The sequence below is a fragment of the Coregonus clupeaformis genome, unplaced genomic scaffold (genome assembly GCF_020615455.1).
Source record: "Coregonus clupeaformis isolate EN_2021a unplaced genomic scaffold, ASM2061545v1 scaf1318, whole genome shotgun sequence".
In the NCBI taxonomy this organism is placed as follows: Eukaryota; Metazoa; Chordata; class Actinopteri; order Salmoniformes; family Salmonidae; genus Coregonus; species Coregonus clupeaformis.
Window position 1 is genome coordinate 63554 of NW_025534772.1, and position 20889 is coordinate 84442.

The window sequence follows — 20889 nt, forward strand, 5'->3', positions numbered from 1 at the left end:
TATATTTTGAGGGGAACGCTTTGTCTATTATATAATTTGACCAGGGCAGCACATACAAACTGCATTTAGTCCAATAAAAATCCATGATATTATTAGGGTGATAAATAAAAGGCAGTTGCTCCATGACACAAGAGCACTCTCTAGTGGAACAAAAAGCTTACAGCACATGGTATTCCCAGGGGTTCTCCCATCCAAGTACTAACCAGGCCCAATCCTGCTTAGCTTCCGAGATCAGGTGTATTCAGGCTGGTATGGCCGTAAGCTGAGTGAAAAACTCTTGGTACACTATATAAAGACATGAACAAAATTTACCAGTGATTCGAATTTCCGTGCAACTTAATGAACCGACTAAAAACAAAGGCTGAATGTACTGCCTATATTTTGAGGGAAACGCTTTGTCTATTATTTAATTTGACCAGGGCAGGGCAGCACATACAAACTGCATTTAGTCCAATAAAAATACATGATATTATTAGGGTGATAAATAAAAGGCAGCTGCTGCATGACACATATATTTTGAGTGAAATGCACTGTCTATTATTTAAATTGATCAGGGCAGGGCAGGGCAGCACATACAAACTGCATTTAGTCCAATTAAAATACATGATATTATTAGGGTGATAAATAAAAGGCAGTTGCTCCATGACACAAGAGCACTCTTTAGTGGAACAAAAAGCTTACAGCACATGGTATTCCCAGGCGGTATCCCATCCAAGTACTAACCAGGCCCCATCCTGCTTAGTTTCCGAGATCAGACGAGATCGGGTGTATTCAGGCTGGTATGGCCGTAAGCGAGTGAACAACTCTTGGTACACTATATAAAGAAATGAACAAAATTTACCAGTGATTCGAATTTCCGTGCAACTTAATGAGATCGACTAAAAACAAAGGCTGAATGTAATGCCTATATTTTGAGGGGAACGCTTTGTCTATTATATAATTTGACCAGGGCAGCACATACAAACTGCATTTAGTCCAATAAAAATACATGATATTATTAGGGTGATAAATAAAAGGCAGTTGCTCCATGACACAAGAGCACTCTCTAGTGGAACAAAAAGCTTACAGCACATGGTATTCCCAGGCGGTATCCCATCCAAGTACTAACCAGGCCCCATCCTGCTTAGTTTCCAAGATCAGACGAGATCGGGTGTATTCAGGCTGGTATGGCCGTAAGCGAGTGAACAACTCTTGGTACACTATATAAAGAAATGAACAAAATTTACCAGTGATTCGAATTTCCGTGCAACTTAATGAACCGACTAAAAACAAAGGCTGAATGTAATGCCTATATTTTGAGGGGGAACGCTTTGTCTATTATATAATTTGACCAGGGCAGCACATACAAACTGCATTTAGTCCAATAAAATACATGATATTATTAGGGTGATAAATAAAAGGCAGTTGCTCCATGACATATATATTTTGAGGGAAACGCACTGTCCATTATTTAAATTGATCAGGGCAGGGCAGGGCAGGGCAGCACATACAAACTGCATTTAGTCCAATAAAAATACATGATATTATTAGGGTGATAAATAAAAGGCAGTTGCTCCATGACACAAGAGCACTCTCTAGTGGAACAAAAAGCTTACAGCACATGGTATTGCCAGGCGGTCTCCCATCCAAGTACTAACCAGGCCCAATCCTGCTTAGCTTCCGAGATCAGACGAGATCGGGTGTATTCAGGCTGGTATGGCCGTAAGCAAGTGAACAACTCTTGGTACACTATATAAAGACATGAACAAAATTTACCAGTGATTCGAATTTCCGTGCAACTTAATGAACCGACTAAAAACAAAGGCTGAATGTACTGCCTATATTTTGAGGGAAACGCTTTGTCTATTATTTAATTTGACCAGGGCAGGGCAGCACATACAAACTGCATTTAGTCCAATAAAAATACATGATATTATTAGGGAAATAAAAGGAAGTTGCTCCATGACACATATATTTTGAGGGAAACGCACTGTCTATTATTTAAATTGATCAGGGCAGGGCAGGGCAGCACATACAAACTGCATTTAGTCCAATAAAATGACATGATATTATTAGGGTGATATATAAAAGGCAGTTGCTCCATGACACAAGAGTACTCTCCAGTGGAACAAAAAGCTTACAGCACCTGGTATTCCAAGGCAGTTCCCAGGAGGTCTCCCATCCAAGTACTAACAAGGCCCAATCCAGCTTAGCTTCCGAGATCAGACGAGATCAGGCATATTCAGGATGGTATGGCCGTTAGCGCAGGAACAACTCTTGGTACACTATATAAAGACATGAACAAAATTTACCAGTGATTCGAATTTCTGTGCAACTTAATGAACCGACTAAAAACAAAGGCTGAATGTACTGCCTATATTTTGAGGGAAACGCACTGTCTATTTTTTTATTTGATCAGGTTAGGACAGCACATACAAACTGCATTTAGTCCAATAAAAATACATGATATTATTAGGGTGATAAATAAAAGGCAGTTGCTCCATGACACAAGAATACTATCTAGTGGAACAAAAAGCTTACAGCATCTGGTATTCCCAGGAGGTCTCCCATCTAAGTACTAACCAGGCCCAACCCTGCTTAGTTTCCGAGATCAGACGAGATCGGGTGTATTCAGGCTCGTATGGCCGTAAGCGATGGAATAACTCTTGGTACACTATATAAAGACATGAACAAAATGTATCAGTGATTCGTATTTCCGTGCAACTTAAAGAACAGACTAAAAACAAAGGCTGAATGTACTGCCTATATTTTGAGGGAAACGCACTGTCTATTATTTAATTTGATCAGGTTAGGACAGCACATACAAACTGCATTTAGTCCAATAAAAATACAGGATATTATTAGGGGAGATAAATAAAAGGCAGTTGCTCCATGACACATATATTTTGAGGGAAAGGCACTGTCTATTATTTTTTTGATCAGGTTAGGACAGCACATACAAACTGCATTTAGTCCAATACAAATACAGGATATTATTAGGGTGATAAATATAAGGCAGCTGCTCCATGACACATATATTTTGAGGGAAACGCACTGTCTATTATTTAAATTGATCAGGGCAGGGCAGGGCAGCACATACAAACTGCATTTAGTCCAATAAAAATACATGATATTATTAGGGTGATAAATAAAAGGCAGTTGCTCCATGACACAAGAATACTATCTAGTGGAACAAAAGCTTACAGCATCTGGTATTCCCAGGAGGTCTCCCATCTAAGTACTAACCAGGCCCAACCCTGCTTAGTTTCCGAGATCAGACGAGAGCGGGTATATTCAGGCTGGTATGGCCGTAAGCAAGGGAATAACACTTGGTACACTATATAAAGACATGAACAAAATTGATCAGCGATTCGTATTTCCATGCAACTTAATGAACCGACTAAAAACAAAGGCTGAATGTACTGCCTATATTTTGAGGGAAACGCACTGTCTATTTTTTTATTTGATCAGGTTAGGACAGCACATACAAACTGCATTTAGTCCAATAAAAATACATGATATTATTAGGGTGATAAATAAAAGGCAGTTGCTCCATGACACAAGAGTACTCTCTAGTGGAACAAAAAGCTTACAGCACCTGGTATTCCCAGGAGGTCTCCCATCCAAGTACTAACCAGGCCCAACTCTGCTTAGTTTCCGAGATCAGACGAGATCGGGTGTATTTTTTTTTTTTTTTTTTTTTTTTAAATAACCCATCATAGCTTTACAGCTTATTTTTTTACATATCATAGCTTCATATTTCACATCACATCTTCACAGCTTATTTTTTTTACATATCATAGCTTCATATTTCACATCACATCTTCACAGCTCATAGCTTCACAGCTTATTTTTACATATCATAGCTTCATATTTCACATCACATCTTCACATCTCAGCATATAACACAGATTATCAGTCCACGTCATAGCTTCTTACATGCTTTTACAGCAACTGGTATTCCAAGGTGGTCCCCCATCCAAGTACTAACCAGCCCTAAACCTGCTTAGCTTCCGAGATCTGACGAGATCGGGCGTATTCAGGCTGGTATGGCCGTAAGCGATGGAATAACTCTTGGTACACTATATAAAGACATGAACAAAATGTATCAGTGATTCGTATTTCCGTGCAACTTAAAGAACAGACTAAAAACAAAGGCTGAATGTACTGCCTATATTTTGAGGGAAACGCACTGTCTATTATTTAATTTGATCAGGTTAGGACAGCACATACAAACTGCATTTAGTCCAATAAAAATACAGGATATTATTAGGGAGATAAATAAAAGGCAGTTGCTCCATGACACATATATTTTGAGGGAAAGGCACTGTCTATTATTTTTTTTGATCAGGTTAGGACAGCACATACAAACTGCATTTAGTCCAATACAAATACAGGATATTATTAGGGTGATAAATATAAGGCAGCTGCTCCATGACACATATATTTTGAGGGAAACGCACTGTCTATTATTTAAATTGATCAGGGCAGGGCAGGGCAGCACATACAAACTGCATTTAGTCCAATAAAAATACATGATATTATTAGGGTGATAAATAAAAGGCAGTTGCTCCATGACACAAGAATACTATCTAGTGGAACAAAAGCTTACAGCATCTGGTATTCCCAGGAGGTCTCCCATCTAAGTACTAACCAGGCCCAACCCTGCTTAGTTTCCGAGATCAGACAGAGCGGGTATATTCAGGCTGGTATGGCCGTAAGCAAGGAATAACTCTTGGTACACTATATAAAGACATGAACAAAATTGATCAGCGATTCGTATTTCCATGCAACTTAATGAACCGACTAAAAACAAAGGCTGAATGTACTGCCTATATTTTGAGGGAAACGCACTGTCTATTTTTTTATTTGATCAGGTTAGGACAGCACATACAAACTGCATTTAGTCCAATAAAAATACATGATATTATTAGGGTGATAAATAAAAGGCAGTTGCTCCATGACACAAGAGTACTCTCTAGTGGAACAAAAAGCTTACAGCACCTGGTATTCCCAGGAGGTCTCCCATCCAAGTACTAACCAGGCCCAACTCTGCTTAGTTTCCGAGATCAGACGAGATCGGGTGTATTCAGGCTCGTATGGCCGTAAGCGATGGAATAACTCTTGGTACACTATATAAAGACATGAACAAAATGTATCAGTGATTCGTATTTCCGTGCAACTTAAAGAACAGACTAAAAACAAAGGCTGAATGTACTGCCTATATTTTGAGGGAAACGCACTGTCTATTATTTAATTTGATCAGGTTAGGACAGCACATACAAACTGCATTTAGTCCAATAAAAATACAGGATATTATTAGGGAGATAAATAAAAGGCAGTTGCTCCATGACACATATATTTTGAGGGAAAGGCACTGTCTATTATTTTATTTGATCAGGTTAGGACAGCACATACAAACTGCATTTAGTCCAATACAAATACAGGATATTATTAGGGTGATAAATAAAAGGCAGCTGCTCCATGACACATATATTTTGAGGGAAACGCACTGTCTATTATTTAAATTGATCAGGGCAGGGCAGGGCAGCACATACAAACTGCATTTAGTCCAATAAAAATACATGATATTATTAGGGTGATAAATAAAAGGCAGTTGCTCCATGACACAAGAATACTATCTAGTGGAACAAAAGCTTACAGCACCTGGTATTCCCAGGAGGTCTCCCCATCCAAGTACTAACCAGGCCCAACCCTGCTTAGTTTCCGAGATCAGACGAGAGCGGGTGTATTTATTTTTTTATTTTTATTTTTTAAATAACCCATCATAGCTTTACAGCTTATTTTTTTTACATATCATAGCTTCATATTTCACATCACATCTTCACAGCTTATTTTTACATATCATAGCTTCATATTTCACATCACATCTTCACATCTCATAGCTTCACAGCTTATTTTATACATATCATAGCTTCATATTTCACATCACATCTTCCCATCTCATAGCTTCACAGCTTATTTTTTACATATCATAGCTTCATATTTCACATCACATCTTCACAGCTTATTTTTACATATCATAGCTTCATATTTCACATCACATCACATCTTCACATCTCAGCATATAACACAGATTATCAGTCCACGTTATAGCTTCTTACATGCTTTTACAGCAACTGGTATTCCAAGGTGGTCCCCCATCCAAGTACTAACCAGCCCTAAACATGCTTAGCTTCCGAGATCTGACGAGATCGGGCGATTTTTTTTTTTTATTTTATTTTTTTCTCACATCACATCTTCACATCTCATAGCTTCACAGCTTATTTTTACATATCATAGCTTCATATTTCACATCACATCTTCACATCTCATAGCTTCACAGCTTATTTTATATATCATAGCTTCATATTTCACATCACATCTTCACAGCTTATTTTTTTACATATCATAGCTTCATATTTCACATCACATCTTCACAGCTTATTTTTACATATCATAGCTTCATATTTCACATCACATCTTCACATCTCAGCATATAACACAGATTATCAGTCCACGTCATAGCTTCTTACATGCTTTTACAGCAACTGGTATTCCAAGGTGGTCCCCCATCCAAGTACTAACCAGCCCTAAACCTGCTTAGCTTCCGAGATCTGACGAGATCGGGCGTATTCAGGCTGGTATGGCCGTAAGCAAGGGAATAACTCTTGGTACACTATATAAAGACATGAACAAAATTGATCAGTGATTCGTATTTCCATGCAAATTAATGAACCAACTAAAAAACAAAGGCTGAATATACTGCCTATATTTTGAGGGGAAACGCACTGTCTATTATTTAATTTGAATCAGGGCAGGGCAGGGCAGCACATACAAACTGCATTTAGACCAATAAAAATACATGATATTATTAGGGTGATAAATAAAAGGCAGTTGCTCCATGACACATATATTTTGATGAAAACGCACTGTCTATTATTTAATTTGATCAGGGCAGGGCAGCACATACAAACTGCATTTAGTCCATTAAAAATACATGATATTATTAGGGTGATAAATAAAGGCAGTTGCTCCATGACACATATATTTTGAGAGAAACGCACTTTCTATCATTTAATTTGATCAGGGCAGGGAAGGGGCAGCACATACAAACTGCATTTAGTCCCATAAAAATACATGATATTATTAGGGTGATAAATAAAAGGCAGTTGCTCCATGACACAAGAATACTATCTAGTGGAACAAAAGCTTACAGCATCTGGTATTCCCAGGAGGTCTCCCCATCTAAGTACTAACCAGGCCCAACCCTGCTTAGTTTCCGAGATCAGACGAGCGGGTATATTCAGGCTGGTATGGCCGTAAGCAAGGGAATAACTCTTGGTACACTATATAAAGACATGAACAAAATTGATCAGCGATTCGTATTTCCATGCAACTTAATGAACCGACTAAAAACAAAGGCTGAATGTACTGCCTATATTTTGAGGGAAACGCACTGTCTATTTTTTTATTTGATCAGGTTAGGACAGCACATACAAACTGCATTTAGTCCAATAAAAATACATGATATTATTAGGGTGATAAATAAAAGGCAGTTGCTCCATGACACAAGAGTACTCTCTAGTGGAACAAAAAGCTTACAGCACCTGGTATTCCCAGGAGGTCTCCCATCCAAGTACTAACCAGGCCCTACCCTGCTTAGCTTCCGAGATCAGACGAGATCGGGCGTATTTTTTTTTTTTTTTTTTTTTTAAATAACCCATCATAGCTTTACAGCTTATTTTTTTACATATCATAGCTTCATATTTCACATCACATCTTCACAGCTTATTTTTTTACATATCATAGCTTCATATTTCACATCACATCTTCACATCTCATAGCTTCACAGCTTATTTTTTACATATCATAGCTTCATATTTCACATCACATCTTCACATCTCAGCATATAACACAGATTATCAGTCCACGTCATAGCTTCTACATGCTTTTACAGCAACTGGTATTCCAAGGTGGTCCCCATCCAAGTACTAACCAGCCCTAAACCTGCTTAGCTTCCGAGATCTGACGAGATCGGGCATATTCAGGCTGGTATGGCCGTAAGCGATGGAATAACTCTTGGTACACTATATAAAGACATGAACAAAATGTATCAGTGATTCGTATTTCCGTGCAACTTAAAGAACAGACTAAAAACAAAGGCTGAATGTACTGCCTATATTTTGAGGGGAAACGCACTGTCTATTATTTAATTTGATCAGGTTAGGACAGCACATACAAACTGCATTTAGTCCAATACAAATACAGGATATTATTAGGGTGATAAATAAAAGGCAGCTGCTCCATGACACATATATTTTGAGGGAAACGCACTGTCTATTATTTAAATTGATCAGGGCAGGGCAGGGCAGCACATACAAACTGCATTTAGTCCAATAAAAATACATGATATTATTAGGGTGATAAATAAAAGGCAGTTGCTCCATGACACAAGAATACTATCTAGTGGAACAAAAAGCTTACAGCACCTGGTATTCCCAGGAGGTCTCCCATCCAAGTACTAACCAGGCCCAACCCTGCTTAGTTTCCGAGATCAGACGAGAGCGGGTATATTCAGGCTGGTATGGCCGTAAGCAAGGGAATAACTCTTGGTACACTATATAAAGACATGAACAAAATTGATCAGCGATTCGTATTTCCATGCAACTTAATGAACCGACTAAAAACAAAGGCTGAATGTACTGCCTATATTTTGAGGGGAAACGCACTGTCTATTTTTTTATTTGATCAGGTTAGGACAGCACATACAAACTGCATTTAGTCCAATAAAAATACATGATATTATTAGGGTGATAAATAAAAAGGCAGTTGCTCCATGACACAAGAGTACTCTCTAGTGGAACAAAAGCTTACAGCACCTGGTATTCCCAGGAGGTCTCCCATCCAAGTACTAACCAGGCCCAACTCTGCTTAGTTTCCGAGATCAGACGAGATCGGGTGTATTCAGGCTCGTATGGCCGTAAGCGATAGAATAACTCTTGGTACACTATATAAAGACATGAACAAAATGTATCAGTGATTCGTATTTCCGTGCAACTTAAAGAACAGACTAAAAACAAAGGCTGAATGTACTGCCTATATTTTGAGGGAAACGCACTGTCTATTATTTAATTTGATCAGGTTAGGACAGCACATACAAACTGCATTTAGTCCAATACAAATACAGGATATTATTAGGGTGATAAATAAAAGGCAGCTGCTCCATGACACATATATTTTGAGGGAAACGCACTGTCTATTATTTAAATTGATCAGGGCAGGGCAGGGCAGCACATACAAACTGCATTTAGTCCAATAAAAATACATGATATTATTAGGGTGATAAATAAAAGGCAGTTGCTCCATGACACAAGAATACTATCTAGTGGAACAAAAAGCTTACAGCACCTGGTATTCCCAGGAGGTCTCCCATCCAAGTACTAACCAGGCCCAACCCTGCTTAGTTTCCGAGATCAGACGAGAGCGGGTGTATTTATTTTTTTATTTTTATTTTTTTAAATAACCCATCATAGCTTTACAGCTTATTTTTTTTACATATCATAGCTTCATATTTCACATCACATCTTCACAGCTTATTTTTACATATCATAGCTTCATATTTCACATCACATCTTCACATCTCATAGCTTCACAGCTTATTTTATATATCATAGCTTCATATTTCACATCACATCTTCACATCTCATAGCTTCACAGCTTATTTTTTTACATATCATAGCTTCATATTTCACATCACATCTTCACAGCTTATTTTTACATATCATAGCTTCATATTTCACATCACATCACATCTTCACATCTCAGCATATAACACAGATTATCAGTCCACGTTATAGCTTCTTACATGCTTTTACAGCAACTGGTATTCCAAGGTGGTCCCCCATCCAAGTACTAACCAGCCCTAAACATGCTTAGCTTCCGAGATCTGACGAGATCGGGCGTATTTATTTATTTTTTCTCACATCACATCTTATAGCTTCACAGCTTATTTTTACATATCATAGCTTCATATTTCACATCACATCTTCACATCTCATAGCTTCACAGCTTATTTTATATATCATAGCTTCATATTTCACATTACATCTTCACATCTCATAGCTTCACAGCTTATTTTTTTACATATCATAGCTTCATATTTCACATCACATCTTCACATCTCATAGCTTCACAGCTTATTTTTACATATCATAGCTTCATATTTCACATCACATCTTCACATCTCAGCATATAACACAGATTATCAGTCCACGTCATAGCTTCTTACATGCTTTTACAGCAACTGGTATTCCAAGGTGGTCCCCCATCCAAGTACTAACCAGCCCTAAACCTGCTTAGCTTCCGAGATCTGACGAGATCGGGCGTATTTTTTTTTTTATATTTTATTATGAAAATCAGACAATTTTACATCATTTCAATCATCATTAAAGGGTGAACAATTCACCCTTTTACAACATCAGAAAGAAAATACAATAAATCAACAATTAAAACACTCACCTAATCCAGTTAATAATTAAACACAAGTTTTCCATTAGATGAAATTCTAATAAATGTACTCCCCCACACAAATTCTTTTTCAAAGTTGCCCCCACCATATCTCTGCATTATCTCTATATTTCCTCCAACATACTCTTAAAAAGTACCTCCACACTCACACACATTTCCCTTCATAATGCCCCAAGTTCCTTCTTAGTCTTACAGCATATCGAGCATGACTTAAAACATAATTAACCAAATTAAAATTCAAAACTTTACTTTTCCCATTAATACCAAAAAGAAAAAATCTCCTCCATTCCACCCCATTAAAAATCTCCTCCCCCAATGTTTCACTAAAAGCTCCTTTAAAAACTCAGAAAACCTCTTATTCTACCGCATTCAATGAAAAAGTGCATAAAGTTTTCCACCTCTATATGACAAATGTCACATTCTCTATTAATATTTCTGTTGATTTGATGTAAGACCACATTAGTAAAAAATCCTATTATGTTTTATTTTAAAATCATTGTCTTCACATTCTATGGAGTTCCCCCTTTACATTAACATTCCTCCATATTGACTTCACATCCAAATCTACAAAAACCTCCGACCACACTTTCTCCGAAGCAGGCACTCTTATCTCTTTTAAAATACATTTACTATAGACTGTTTTAACTTTCAAGCCTGACAAATCACATTTCACTCCACCACTTTCATACAATAAAACCGGCAAACCCCTGGCTCTCTTAACCGCCCCTGTATTTATTAAAACACCCCACTCCTTCGAATGCACCCTAAAATTCTCTTATACATATTTTCTACTGTAGTTTTGCTTATTTCATCCTCAACCTCAACAACATTGTCATAAATAGCTTGTACCGGTAGAAACCCCGGCCTGACCTCATACAGAATATCACCAATCTGTCGCATCCCAGCTCTCATAAAATATTTACAATACAACATTGTATTATTATATTTGATCTTTGGATTCAAAAAGATAGGCTGATTTAAAATATTTTCCAAACTGTTACATTCATAAGAAATGTGTGGTAAAACCTGCCCCCAAGCCTCGAAAACTTCCTTATAAAACAAAGGTATATTTCCCAACATTTCTTGTTTTACACTCATTAATAAACCATTATCCCCTATCCTCCCAACCTCCTGCAAATACTCTGCAAAAAAATTTTTTCCACCCGTAATCCAATTCCCCATATAAATACTTCCGAACCATTTTCACTCTTATTGCTATTTTCCTCACCCTTAAATCCACTAACTTCAAGCCCCCTCCTCATAACCCGCAATCAATGTTTTTAAAAGCGATTTTCGCCCCCTTCCCATCCCATAAAAATTCAACTAAAATCTTATTCATTTCAATTAAAACCCATTCTGGCACATCTAAGACATTCATGACGTGAATACAAATTGACATCAGTAAAGAATTTATAACAATAACCTTCCCCTTTAATTTTAACAACCTCCCCTTCCACATATTTACAACCTTTCTGACTTTATTTATCACCCCACTCCATGTCAAATCCCTAGCTTCTTTTTCTTTTACACCTAAAAAAACTCCTAACACCTTAAAATATTCTTTGGCCTCTTTAAAAGGAAAATTCCCTCATTTACCTTCCCAATATACATTACAACAGACTTTTCCATATTAACTTTAGCTCCTGATGCTCTTCCATATACTTTAAAACCTTCTATTACCCTTTTTACACTGTCCTCATCTCTAACTGTTATAGTTGTGTCATCTCTGCATATTGGTGAATCAAACTAAATCCCCCTGTGGAGTCTGTACACAATTAATACAATTATCCTTCTTAAGAAAAGCCGCTAAAGGCTCAGCTGATAAAACATACAATAAAGCAGATAAAGGACATCCCTGTCTCACAGATCTCTCCAGAGTAAAAGAATCAGTTAAAACCCCATTGCATTTCACCCTACTTTTTGCATTTCTATATAATAATTTAATCCACCCTATTATTTTATTACCAAAGCCAAATCTTTCCAAGACCCTAAACATAAAATCATGTTCTACTCTATCAAAAGCCTTATTTAAATCTATGCTTAAAACAATACCTCCTATCTTATCCCCATTCATTTTGTGTATCACGTCTCTAATCGTATTAATTGTGTCAGCTATATCCCTCCCAGGAACACTATAATTCTGTGTTGGTGCTATAATATCATGTAAAACTCTCTTCATCCTATTCGCAAAAATTTTGGCCAAAATCTTATAATCCACATTTAATAAACTAATTGGCCTATAATTTTCCAATTTCACCTTACTCCCCTTTGTTTTTATATAAAATAGTTATCATTCCTGTCACCATTGATTCTGATACACAATCATTCTCCCTCCATATAGTGATAAACCTCCAATAAAATAGGTGCTACAAGACTTTCATAAATTTTATAAAACTCTGCAATGATACCATCTACACCAGGGCTCTTATTCACCTGTAAACCCTTTATCGCATCCATCACTTCATTTACTGTAATCTTCCATCACACATCACCTTATCTTCTCCATTAATTTTCACCTCCACACTATCTAAAATCTCCTGTACACACCCCTCATCCACCTCCCCCTTTTTTAAATAAGTCCTTATAAAAACTCTGCACTGTCTCTAAGATCTCTACATAATCATCTACTACTTCCCCCTTTACATTTTCAATCTGTCTAAGATATGTTCTTCTTTGAGTACTCTTCTCTAATCCAAGAAAAAAAGAAGTGCATTTCTCCCCCTCCAAAAAATACTTTGCTTTGCTTCTTATAATGGCCCCCATACACTTATCCATGTCATATTTACTCAATTTTGCTCTCAACTCTAAAAACTTTTCTATATTATAATTAGGTTCACTGTCACACTTCCCCATTTCCTCAACCAATTTGGCTCTCAACTCATTTTCTTTTCTTTTCATCCTGCCTCTCTTTGCCTTGCATATCTTATACTAAAACCTTTTATTTTTTCCTTAACCTTGTCCCACCATACACACTTATCCTCCCCTTTCTGCTTATCCTCCATTTCACATGTTATCAAAGATTTAAGTTGTTTACAATAATCCTCATCCCCCAAATAACTCGCATTCATACACCATGTACCACCTCCTATTCTTTCTTTGTCTAAACCCACCGAGAAATTTAAACATGCATGATCACTGAGTGTTGTAAATACATACTTAACATCTTTCATACAATCTCTTAAATCTTCTTTAACTAAAATCAAATCTATTCTGGTTTGTTTTAACTCCCTAAAACCACCTGCCTTCTAGAAAATTCTCGTTTATCGGGATTGTCATCTCTCCATATGTCAATAAGTTTTTTCTCAACCATCATTTTCTTTAAAACCCCTCTAGATGCATCATTTCTAAAAGCAGCTCCCTTGTCATATCTAATCTGTCCAATTTCACATTAAAATCCCCCACCACGATGCAATTTCCCACACTCCATCGTCCCACTTCAACAAATAAAACCTTGCGCTCTATTTCATTATTTGGCGCATAAACATTTATAATTCTAAACTTCATATCCATATACTCAAAATCTAAAACTAAAATCCCTCCCATTATTATCATCATGTACATGTACCACTTTGTCCACCACATCCTTTCTCACTAGAATAGCAACCCCACTAGAATTTCTCTACCATTATTAACAAAAATAAAATCCCTCCATATTTGTTTTCTTTCAATACACAATCATTGTCCCAATGCGTCTCTTGTAGGCATAAGATATCCACATTCTTCATTTGAACTATATTTTGAAATTTATCCATCGTCCTTAAACCATTTCCATTTAGGGACACAAACTTAACCATTTCAAAAATAATAAAATGAAAAGAAATACCTTCATTGTCCTCTACTTTTTGTCCTGTTTCTTTCTTCTATCCTTCTTCTTCTCCCCCCCGCCGCTTTCCTCTTCCTGTAGCTTTCCCTTAGTTTTTTCTACCTTTGCCCCTTCGTCCGTATCAGATATCTCCTCCAAGCCCATTTCGTCCAACCAACTCAAGTTCTTTACTCCCACATCCGTTGTGCTCCCACGTATCTCTCTCCGTCTCTGGTATTGTGCCGTCAAACTCAAACTGCCCTCCATGTCTTCACCCCTGCGGTACTGCAGGGCCTGAGCTTTCCCCAAAAATCTGCGCGTCCCCAGTGCCTCCACCCAGCAACGATCCCCCTCCTCCTGTAAACTCCCTCTTCTCATCTCTGAGTCCAAGCTGCTCCCTATTTCGTCTGCCTTTTGCTCTTCCATCTCTCCACCTTCCTCCACATCCTCTTCCCCATCCTCTTCTTCTCCTCCCGGTGATACATCAGCTTCCATTAAGAGGTCCTGGCTCTCCTCCTCACTTACAACCTCTCCACAGTTGCACTCATCGGTTCCCTTCGACATCCTGCGCAAACTGCCCTATCCCTCGCTCCAGCACATTCCTCGCATAGTGTCCCTGGTTTCCGCACTTAAAACACCTAAAGTCAGGGCAGTCCTTTAAAATATGTCCAGGTTGAATACACAGGCGACATACCCTAACCTGCTTGTCATGAATCACCCCTGAAATATTCACCACCCTCCATTGTCTCGAACTTAGTGGAATACGGCAAGGACTGCACGGTGTCCGTGAACTTTACCTTACAGTATCTTGTCCCATCCACGATTTCCGTCCCCGGCCAGACTCTCCTTCTGATTTCTGAGACCGCAGCTACACCCCAGATCCGCAGTTTATCCAGTATAGCTCCGTCTTGATATAAACTGGCAAATTCATAAACGAGACTATGAGTTCGTTTGCCATCATATCTCTCGCCATTACCTTCGTGTTCTTAATCATGAACCCATCCATTAAACACTCTTTTCCATTTTCATCCCCATCGTGACTTCATATTTCCTTTCTCCTTTTATTCTGCACCCCACCACCTTTCCGCACACATCTTTAATTCATCTTAGTAATTCCATCATCGTTATCTTGTCTTCTCCCATCAATTCCACTGCCACTGTTCGTTCCTTTGCCGTATTTTGAGCCACCTTCAGGTCCAAGTTTTGTCCGTGCGCATTGCCTTTGTCTTTATCCGTTCCATTATTCTTTGCCATGTTGTCCGTCATTAACCAAACAGAAAAAAAAGTCTCAAAAAACTCACCCCAAGCAGCAGAACTGCAAGGGGGGAAGAAACTAACTAACCTTAAACTTAATTGAATTGAAAATCAAACAAATGTCCTTCAATAAACTAAGAAACTCAAGCAAATAGTTCTCTCCCAAACACTCACTTACAGCTTAATCACCTGCACCTGTCTCACTCAACTCACCGGGAAGGGCATATTCAGGCTGGTATGCCGTAAGGAGGGAACAACTCTTGGTACACTATATAAAGTCAATGTGTCACTCACTCTGAAAGGGACACAGAAACGTATCCACTTTGTGACACAGACTGAAGAAGCTCAACCCTTGCTTACATTTCCAATATATATATATATATATATATATATTTGAGTCTTGTTGGGGGGGAAGAGGGCATATCCTATGTTGACTTATGACAAGTTCATTGACTAGGGCCCTATAAAATTAGGCGTTGCGGATCGAATCACGGAATCCAGACATTAAACCGAAATGCAACAATATTCAAACATTTATTGAACTTAGTAAGAAATCAACTAAATCTATTCAACTTGTTAGAAAACGCATTCATTTGCCCAAGTCAATCATAAGACATGAACAAAATGCATCAGTGATTCGTATTTCCATGAACTTTCTGAACGGCACAGGAATGCCCCTGTCTGTGTGCATGTGTGCGGTGCGCGCGTATGTCTACACTTTGTGTAGCCGTTAGCGATGATGCTAATGATAACCTTCTTCTGGTAGGGAAGGAATGGCTTTCCCCAAAACCTTCGCAAGTAAATGTTAACTACAAAGTAGCCTATGCCTGCCTGGCAGAATTATACCGTGATCATTTGTATCACTCCAGTGGCCATTTGTCCTACAGCAACACCGCTTAACCAAACAAAGGTCTCTTCCTGGTGCACGCTTGCATTTAAGGGTAACTACACCCCAAAATCTAAATGTCTTACATTTTTCCCAGACCTCACAAATGGTCACCTGATAGGGTTTAAACATTGTTGTGGACATAGAACATCCAATTGTGCTGTTTTGCTATTAAAAAGGTGTACTTTTGAGAGCGAAAACCTGCCAAAACAGGGACAAACGGTCAACGGGGAAATCTAAACGGAGAAAAGGGAACTTGGGAATGAACGGAATCAGGCAAAACATTGAAGGGATTTTATAGTGCCCTAATGGACTACAGACATTGACTGTCTCCTAGACTAAAAACAAAGGCTGCATGTACTGCCTATATTTTGAGGGAAACGCACTGTCCATTATTTGATTTGATCAGGGCAGGGCAGCACACACAAACTGCATTTAGTCCAATAACAATCCATGATATTATTAGGGTGATAAATAAAAAGGCAGTTGCTCCATGACACAAGAGCACGCTCTACTGGGACAAAAAGCTTACAGCACCTGGTATTCCCAGGCGGTCTCCCATCCAAGTACTAACCAGGCCCGACCCTGCTTAGCTTCCGAGATCGGACAAGATCTGGGCGTATTCAGGCTGGTATGGCCGTAAGCGAGGGAACAACTCTTGGTACACTATATAAAGTCAATGTGTCACTCACTCTGAAAGGGACACAGAAACGTATCCACTTTGTGACACAAACTGAAGAAGCTCAACCCTTGCTTACATTTCCAAATATATATATATATATATATATATTTGAGTCTTGTTGGGGGGAGAGGGCATATCCTATGTTGATTTATGACAAGTTCATTGACTAGGGCCCTATAAAATAGGCGTTGCGGACCGAATCACGGAATCCAGACATTAAACCGAAATGCAACAATATTCAAACATTTATTGAACTTAGTAAGAAATCAACTAAATCTATTCAACTTGTTAGAAAACGCATTCATTTGCCCAAGTCAATCATAAGACATGAACAAAATGCATCAGTGATTCGTATTTCCATGAACTTTCTGGAACGGCACAGGAATGCCCCTGTCTGTGTGCATGTGTGCGGTGGCGCGTATGTCTACACTTTGTGTAGCCGTTAGCGATGATGCTAATGATAACCTTCTTCTGGTAGGGAAGGAATGGCTTTCCCCAAAACCTTCGCAAGTAAATGTTAACTACAAAGTAGCCTATGCCTGCCTGGCAGAATTATACCGTGATCATTTGCATCACTCCAGTGGCCATTTGTTCTACAGCAACACCGCTTAACCAAACAAAGGTCTCTTCCTGGTGCACACTTGCATTTAAGGGTAACTACACCCCAAAATCTAAATGTCTTACATTTTTCCCAGACCTCACAAATGGTCACCTGATAGGGTTTAAACATTGTTGTGGACATAGAACATCCAATTGTGCTGTTTTGCTATTAAAAAGGTGTACTTTTGAGAGCGAAAACCTGCCAAAACAGGGACAAACGGTCAACGGGGAAATCTAAACGGAGAAAAGGGAACTTGGGAATTAACGGAATCAGGCAAAACATTGAAGGGATTTTATAGTGCCCTAATGGACTACAGACATTGACTGTCTCCTAGACTAAAAACAAAGGCTGCATGTACTGCCTATATTTTGAGGGAAACGCAATGTCCATTATTTGATTTGATCAGGGCAGGGCAGCACACACAAACTGCATTTAGTCCAATAACAATCCATGATATTATTAGGGTGATAAATAAAAGGCAGTTGCTCCATGACACAAGAGCACGCTCTACTGGGACAAAAAGCTTACAGCACCTGGTATTCCCAGGCGGTCTATCATCCAAGTACTAACCAGGCCCGACCCTGCTTAGCTTCCGAGATCGGACGAGATCGGGCGTATTTTTTTTTAATTTTTTTATTTTATTTTTAGCTTCATATTTCACATCACATCTTCACAGCTTATTTTTTTACATATCATAGCTTCATATTTCACATCACATCTTATAGCTTCACAGCTTATTTTTACATATCATAGCTTCATATTTCACATCACATAGCTTCACAGCTTATTTTTACATATCATAGCTTCATATTTCACATCACATCTTCACATCTCATAGCTTCACAGCTTATTTTTACATATCATAGCTTCATATCACATCTTCACATCTCATAGCTTCACAGCTTATTTTTACATATCATAGCTTCATATTTCACATCACATCTTCACATCTCATAGCTTCACAGCTTATTTTTACATATCATAGCTTCATATTTCACATCACATCTTCACAGCTTATTTTTACATATCATAGCTTCATATTTCACATCACATCTTCACATCTCAGCATATAACACAGATTATCAGTCCACGTCATAGCTTCTTACATGCTTTTACAGCAACTGGTATTCCAAGGTGGTCCCCCATCCAAGTACTAACCAGCCCTAAACCTGCTTAGCTTCCGAGATCTGACGAGATCGGGCGTATTTTTTTTTTTTCTCTTTTTATTATCAAAAAATTCAATTTTTTACAATATTTACAGTACAATATTACAATGAACAATACAGCAGACACTATCCTAACATAGGCAGGTGAACAATTCACCCCCTATCAAATCAAAGAACCCAAAGAAATAAAAATACAGAAAAAAACTCAGACATGACTAAGACATAACAAAATCCACCCACAAAATAGGCAGATAAAAGCCACCCCCTATCAAAAAAATAAACAAAGAAAATATTCAAAATAATTCTTTCAAAAAATAATCTAATATAGATATTAGACATACTCCATTTCAGAAGTTAACCCTAACTCCCCCTCCTCCCTCCTCCATAGACACTAAAGTACTCCCCTTTATAAACATACTTTCAAATTTCTCTAGTTTTGCATTATACATTAAATCCACCTGCTTTCTTAAACCTGCTTTAAAAATTACCCAGACATTCACCTTTTTCCCTTCAAAATGTTTCATATTCCTTCTACAGTAAATTGCATACCTCACAAAACTCAACACAATATTCAACAGGTACACATTCACACCCAAACATTTCCCCATTACTCCAAATAATATTAACCTATCCCATACAAAGCTTTCTAAAAACTCTTTTCTCCAGTGCCTCCACAGTAAAATTTTTACTTCCTTAAAAAAACCTGTCAGACTTGGACATTCAACAAATAAATGCAACAAAGACTCTGGCTTCATCATACACACATCACATTCCCGCCTTACATCGCGGTTTATCTGATGTAAAATAATATTTGTGTATATACGATTATGCCGTATCATAAAATCCATGTTCTCACAATTTCGTTTATTCCCAAACAAAACCAAATTCTCCCACATCAAAGAAACATCCAAATCAATAAACATTTTTTTTCCACATCCTCTCAGCCGCAGGCCTCACACACACAGACTTCAACATACACTTGTACAATCTTTTCTGTGTTACTTTTGATAAAACTTGTTTCCCGATCCTTTACCCACATAGAGACTTGGCAGCACATACAAGTCCTCATATTCCCCCCTCCCCATTTATCACTTTTATCCACTCACCCGGAATGCATAATTTAATTCTTTCATATATCTGCAATACTAATTTTCTCTCCACTGTATCATCAACCTCCCACACAGTATCCAGAATTGCCTGCCCCCTTAAAAAACCCCGGTATAACCTCGTAAAGAAAATCTTTTACCAATATTAACCCAGCCTTCATGAACATTTTGTTGTACAGCACCTTCCCACCACTCTCTATTTTCGGATTCAAAAACACTGGCTGATTAAATATGTTGTCCTTATTTGTACATGTGTACTCAATCTTAGGAAGAAATTCCCCCCATGCCAAGAACACCTCTTTATAGAACTCAGGCACACCCTCCAACATATCCTTCTTCCATGCCATCAATAATCCACTTTCTTCACAACCCCCACTTCTGTACAAAAAATGTTTAAAAAACCTTTTCCATCCATAATCTACCTCCCCATATAAGTATTTTTGCACAGTTTTTATTCTCATTGCTTTTCTCTTCACATCCAAATCTACCAATTTCAACCCCCATCCTTTAAATCCGAGATAAGAGTTGCCCTTGCAATCCTAGTCCCCTTCCCCTCCCATAGGAAATCTGTAACCAAACCATTGAATTCTTTTAACACCCATTGTGGCATATCCAACGAACCTAGAACATAGATACATTTGGATGCCACCAAAGAATTAATCACCACCACCTTCCCCCTCAAGAACAGTTTTCTTGCCTTCCAATAGGATAGAGTATGTTTTATTTTATTCAAAACCCCAGTCCATGTCTCATCTCTCGTCCCTTCTTTATCCACCCCAAAACCACCCCTAAAGTCTTTATATAACCTTCAGCCTTTTTGAAAGGGAATCCACAGTCCACTTTTTCATCTATCCCCACATACATTATTTCAGATTTTTCAACA

General features: G+C 38.1%; 9 non-coding genes and 7 pseudogenes across 9 annotated transcripts; all 16 read right to left on the bottom strand.

Moving 5' to 3' along the window:
- Positions 1-154: 154 nt before the first annotated feature.
- On the bottom strand, positions 155-263 carry LOC123486724 (annotated as a pseudogene).
- Positions 264-674: 411 nt separating this feature from the next.
- Positions 675-793, bottom strand: LOC123486760. The gene has a single exon (XR_006659501.1). It is a non-coding gene; the product is annotated as a 5S ribosomal RNA (ribosomal RNA).
- A 266-nt stretch (positions 794-1059) lies between these two features.
- On the bottom strand, positions 1060-1178 carry LOC123486768. The gene has a single exon (XR_006659509.1). It is a non-coding gene; the product is annotated as a 5S ribosomal RNA (ribosomal RNA).
- A 410-nt stretch (positions 1179-1588) lies between these two features.
- Positions 1589-1707, bottom strand: LOC123486753. Its single transcript, XR_006659494.1, has one exon. It is a non-coding gene; the product is annotated as a 5S ribosomal RNA (ribosomal RNA).
- A 406-nt stretch (positions 1708-2113) lies between these two features.
- On the bottom strand, positions 2114-2243 carry LOC123486727 (annotated as a pseudogene).
- A 270-nt stretch (positions 2244-2513) lies between these two features.
- On the bottom strand, positions 2514-2632 carry LOC123486764. Its single transcript, XR_006659505.1, has one exon. It is a non-coding gene; the product is annotated as a 5S ribosomal RNA (ribosomal RNA).
- A 544-nt stretch (positions 2633-3176) lies between these two features.
- LOC123486761 lies at positions 3177-3295 on the bottom strand. Its single transcript, XR_006659502.1, has one exon. It is a non-coding gene; the product is annotated as a 5S ribosomal RNA (ribosomal RNA).
- Positions 3296-3921: 626 nt separating this feature from the next.
- On the bottom strand, positions 3922-4040 carry LOC123486770 (annotated as a pseudogene).
- A 544-nt stretch (positions 4041-4584) lies between these two features.
- On the bottom strand, positions 4585-4702 carry LOC123486720 (annotated as a pseudogene).
- A 269-nt stretch (positions 4703-4971) lies between these two features.
- On the bottom strand, positions 4972-5090 carry LOC123486757. Its single transcript, XR_006659498.1, has one exon. It is a non-coding gene; the product is annotated as a 5S ribosomal RNA (ribosomal RNA).
- A 1428-nt stretch (positions 5091-6518) lies between these two features.
- Positions 6519-6637, bottom strand: LOC123486771 (annotated as a pseudogene).
- A 552-nt stretch (positions 6638-7189) lies between these two features.
- Positions 7190-7307, bottom strand: LOC123486725 (annotated as a pseudogene).
- A 623-nt stretch (positions 7308-7930) lies between these two features.
- LOC123486723 lies at positions 7931-8048 on the bottom strand (annotated as a pseudogene).
- A 411-nt stretch (positions 8049-8459) lies between these two features.
- LOC123486750 lies at positions 8460-8578 on the bottom strand. The gene has a single exon (XR_006659491.1). It is a non-coding gene; the product is annotated as a 5S ribosomal RNA (ribosomal RNA).
- A 271-nt stretch (positions 8579-8849) lies between these two features.
- LOC123486758 lies at positions 8850-8968 on the bottom strand. The gene has a single exon (XR_006659499.1). It is a non-coding gene; the product is annotated as a 5S ribosomal RNA (ribosomal RNA).
- Positions 8969-16976: 8008 nt separating this feature from the next.
- Positions 16977-17096, bottom strand: LOC121559323. The gene has a single exon (XR_005998743.2). It is a non-coding gene; the product is annotated as a 5S ribosomal RNA (ribosomal RNA).
- Between the last annotated feature and the right edge of the window lie 3793 nt (positions 17097-20889).